The sequence below is a fragment of the Rhinolophus hipposideros genome, assembly GCF_964194185.1.
Source record: "Rhinolophus hipposideros genome assembly, chromosome: X".
Taxonomy (NCBI): Eukaryota; Metazoa; Chordata; class Mammalia; order Chiroptera; family Rhinolophidae; genus Rhinolophus; species Rhinolophus hipposideros.
The window spans coordinates 43,123,535-43,128,534 of record NC_138046.1 but is presented as its reverse complement, the minus strand read 5'-3'; positions in this window follow the sequence as shown (position 1 = coordinate 43,128,534).

The following is a 5,000-nucleotide window of genomic DNA, read 5'->3' as shown; positions in this document are numbered from 1 at the left end:
GGTTAGGGTTAGGGGTTAGGGTTAGGGTTAGGGTTAGGGTTGATGTTAGAGTTAGGGTTAGGTTTAGGGTTAGGTGTTAGGGTTAGGTTTGGGGTTAGGGTTAGGGTTAGGTTTAGGGTTAGAATTAGGGTTAGGGTTAGGGTTAGGGTTAGGGTTAGGGTTAGGGTTTAGGGTTAGGGTTAGTGTTAGGTTTGGTGTTAGGCTTAGGGTTATGGTTAGGGTTAGGTTTGGTGTTAGGGTTAGGGTTAGGGTTAGGGTTAGGGGTTAGGGTTAGGGTTAGGGTTAGGGTTAGCGTTAGGGTTAGGTTTAGGGTTAGGGTTAGGGTTAGGGTTAGGGTTAGGGTTAGGGGTTAGGGTTAGGGTTAGGGTTGGTGTTAGGGTTAGGGTTAGGGTTAGGGTTCGGTTTGGGGTTGGTGTTAGGGTTAGGGTTAGGTTTAGGGTTAGGGTTGGTGTTAGGGTTAGTGTTAGGGTTAGGGTTAGGGTTAGGGTTTAAGGTTAGTGTTACGGTTAGGGTTGGTGTTAGGGTGAGGGTTAGGCTTAGCGTTAGGGTTGTTGTTAGGGTTAGAGTTAGGGTTAGGGTTAGGGGTTAGTGTTAGGGTTAGGGTAAAGGTTAGGTTACCCCGAGCACTACCCCTCGCCCTAGGCCTACGCCTAGCACTACCTCTGGTCCTACCACTACCCCTGGCCCTACAGCTCCCCATACCCATAGGCCAACCCCCATCCCTACCCCTAGCCACAGCTCCCACTCCTGTCCCTAGGCCTACTCCGAGGATTACTTCGACACCCACCCCTTCCCCTATGCCTACCCCAGCGCTACGCCTACCGCTCCAACTAGCCCTAGCTCGGGCCCTAGACCAACGCCCATGGCTCCCTCTAGTCCGAGGCCTAGAACTTGCCCGTCGCTGACCAGTACACCTTGCTTTTTATAGGGTTAGTGTTAGGGGTAGGGTTAGGGTTAGGGTTTAGGGTTAGGGTTAGGGTTGGTGTTAGGGTTAGGGTTAGGGTTAGGTTTATGGTTGGTGTTAGGGTTAGGGTTAGGGTTAGGTTTTGGGTTAGGGTTGGTGTTAGAGTTAGGGTTAGGGTTAGGGTTAGGTGTTAGGGTTAGGGTTAGGGTTAGGGTTAGGTTTAGGGTTAGGGTTAGGGTTAGGGTTAGAGTTTAGGGTTAGGGTTAGGGTTAGAATTGGTGTTAGGGTTAGGGTTAGGGTTAGTGTTAGGTGTTAGGGTTAGGGTTAGTGTTAGGGTTAAGGTTAGCGTTAGGGTTAGGTTTAGGGTTAGGGTTAGGGTTAAGGTTAGGGTTGGTGTTAGGGTTAGGGTTAGGATTCGGGTTGGGGTTAGGGTTAGGGTTAGGGTTAGGTTTAGGGTTAAGGTTAGGGTTAGGGTTAGGGTTAGGGTTAGGGTTAGGGATAGGGTTAGGGTTAGGGTTAGGGTTTAGGGTTAGGGTTAGTGTTAGGTTTGGTGTTAGGCTTAGGGTTATGTTTAGGGTTAGGTTTGGTGTTAGGGTTAGGGGTTAGGGTTAGGGTTAGGGTTAGGGTTAGCGTTAGGGTTAGGTTTAGGGTTAGGGTTAGGGTTAGGGTTGGTGTTAGGGTTAGGGTTAGGGTTAGGGTTAGGGTTAGGGTTGGTGTTAGGGTTAGGGTTAGGGTTAGGGTTCGTGTTCGGGTTGGTGTTAGGGTTAGGGTTAGGGTTAGGGTTAGGTTACCCCGAGCACTACCAATCGCCCTAGGCCTACGCCTAGCACTACCTGTGGTCCTACCCCTACCCCTGGCCCTACAGCTCCCCCTACCCATAGGCCCACCTCCATCCCTACCCCTAGCCACATCTCCCACTCCTTGTTTTAGGTCTACTCCGAGGTTTACCCCGACACCCACCCCTTGCCATTTACCTACCACAGCGCTACGCCTAACTCTCCCACTAGCCCTAACTCGGGCCCTAGACCAACGCCCAGTGCTCACTCTAGTCCGAGGCCTATCATTGCCCGTCGCCGACCAGTACACCTTGCCCTACCGTTAGCCAGAGCACTAACCCGTGTCCTACGAATTCACCCTGGACCCACCCTTACCACACCCTAATCCAGCCCTACACCTGTTCCGAGTCCTAGTACTAACCGGAGCCCTGCCGTGACAACTACCTTTAGCCCTGGGCTAACCCCTACCACTCCCACTCGTCCTAGGCCTAACATGAGCCCTAACCCTAACACTGCTCGTTGGTCTCTGCCAAGCACTAGCCCTTCATCTAACCGTACCCCGAGCACGACCCATCGCCCTAGGCCGACGCCTAGCACTACCTCTGGTCCTATCACTACCCCTGGCCCTACAGCTCCCCCTACCCATAGGCCCACCACCATCCCTACCCCTTGCCACAGATCCCACTCCTGGCCCTTGGCCTACTCCGAGGTTCACCTCGACACCCACCCCTTGCTCTATGCCCACCCCAGCGCTACGCCTACTTCTCCCATTAGCCCTAGCTCGTGCCCTAGACCAACGCACATGGCTACCTCTAGTCCGAGGCCTAGAACTTGCCCGTCGCTGACCAGTACACCTTCCCCTTGTTAGGGTTAAGGTAGGGGTTAGGGTTAGGGTTAGGGTTAGGGTTATGGTTAGGGTTTAGGGTTAGGGTTAGGGTTAGGGTTGGTGTTAGGGTTAGGGTTAGGGTTCGGGTTAGGGTTAGTGGTAGGTTAGGGTTAGGGTTAGGGTTAGGGTTAGGGGTTAGGGTTAGGGTTAGGGTTAGGGTTTGTGTTAGAGTTAGGGTTAGGGTTAGGGTTAGGTGTTAGGGTTAGGTTTAGGGTTAAGGTTAGGTTTAGGGTTAAGGTTAGGGTTAGGGTTAGGGTTAGGGTTAGGGTTAGGGTTAGGGATAGGGTTAGGGTTAGGGTTAGGGTTTAGGGTTAGGGTTAGTGTTAGGTTTGGTGTTAGGCTTAGGGTTATGGTTAGGGTTAGGTTTGGTGTTAGGGTTAGGGGTTAGGGTTAGGGTTAGGGTTAGGGTTAGCGTTAGGGTTAGGTTTAGGGTTAGGGTTAGGGTTAGGGTTAGGGTTAGGGTTAGGGTTAGGGGTTAGGGTTAGGGTTAGGGTTGGTGTTAGGGTTAGGGTTAGGGTTAAGGTTAGGTTTAGGGGTTAGGGTTAGGGTTAGGGTTAGGGTTAGCGTTAGGGTTAGGTTTAGGGTTAGGGTTAGGGTTAGGGTTAGGGTTAGGGTTGGTGTTAGGGTTAGGGTTAGGGTTAGGGTTCGGTTTGGTGTTCGTGTTAGGGTTAGGGTTAGGGTTAGGGTTAGGGTTGGTGTTAGGGTTAGTGTTAGGGTTAGGGTTAGGGTTAGGGTTTAAGGTTAGTGTTACGGTTAGGGTTGGTGTTAGGGTTAGGGTTAGGCTTAGCGTTAGGGTTGTTGTTAGGGTTAAGGTTAGGGTTAGGGTTAAGGGTTAGTGTTAGGGTTAGGGTAAAGGTTAGGTTACCCCGAGCACTACCCCTCGCACTAGGCCTACGCCTAGCACTACCTCTAGTCCTACCACTACCCCTGGCCCTACAGCTCCCCATACCCATAGGCCAACCCCCATTCCTACCCCTAGCCACAGCTCCCACTCCTGGCCCTAGGCCTACTCCGAGGATTACCTCGACACCCACCCCTTGCCCTATGCCTACCCCAGCGCTACGCCTACCGCTCCAACTAGCCCTAGTCAAGCCCTAGACCAACGCCCATTGCTCCCTCTAGTCCGAGGCCTAGAACTTGCCCGTCGCTGACCAGTACACCTTGCCCTTTATAGGGTTAGGGTTAGGGGTAGGGTTAGGGTTGGTGTTAGGGTTAGGGTTAGGATTAGGTTTATGGTTGGTGTTAGGGTTAGGGTTAGGGTTAGGTTTTGGGTTAGGGTTGGTGTTAGGGTTAGGGTTAGGGTTAGGTTTATGGTTGGTGTTAGGGTTAGGGTTAGGGTTAGGTTTTGAGTTAGGGTTGGTGTTAGACTTAGGGTTAGGGTTAGGGTTAGGTGTTAGGGTTAGGGTTAGGGTTAGGGTTAGGGTTAGGTTTAAAGAAAGGTTAGGGTTAGGGTTAGGGTTAGGGTTTAGGGTTAGGGTTAGGGTTAGGGTTGGTGTTAGGGTTAGGGTTAGGGTTAGGGTTAGGGTCAGGGGTTAGGGTTAGGGTTAGAGTTGGGGTTAGCGTTAGGGTTATGTTTAGGGTTAGGGTTAGGGTTAGGGTTAGGGTTAGGGTTAGGGTTCGGGTTGGGGTTGGTGTTAGGGTTAGGGTTAGAGTTAGGTTTAGGGTTGGTGTTAGGGTTAGGGTTAGGGTTAGGGTTCGTGTTGGGGTTGGTGTTAGGGTTAGGGTTAGGGTTAGGGTTAGGTTACCCCGAGCACTACCAATCGCCCTAGGCCTACGCCTAGCACTACCTGTGGTCCTACCCCTACCCCTGGCCCTACAGCTCCCCCTACCCATAGGCCCACCTCCATCCCTACCCCTAGCCACATCTCCCACTCCTTGTTTTAGGTCTACTCCGAGGTTTACCCCGACACCCACCCCTTGCGATTTACCTACCACAGCGCTACGCCTAACTCTCCCACTAGCCCTACCTCGGGCCCTAGACCAACGTCCAGTGCTCACTCTAGTCCGAGGCCTATCATTGCCCGTCGCCGACCAGTACACCTTGCCCTACCGTTAGCCAGAGCACTAACCCGTGTCCTACGAATTCACCCTGGACCCACCCTTACCACACCCTAATCCAGCCCTACACCTGTTCCGAGTCCTAGTACTACCCGGAGCCCTGCCGTGACACCTACCCCTAGCCCTCGGCTAACCCCTACCACTCCCACTCGTCCTAGGCCTTACATGAGCCCTAACCCTAACACTGCTCGTTGGTCTCTGCCAACCACTAGCCCTTCATCTAACCGTACCCCGAGCACGACCCATCGCCCTAGGCCGACGCCTAGCACTACCTCTGGTCTTATCACTACCCCTGGCCCTACAGCTCCCCCTACCCATAGGCCCACCACCATCCCTACCCCTTTCCACAGCTCCCACTCCTGGCCCTAGGCCTACT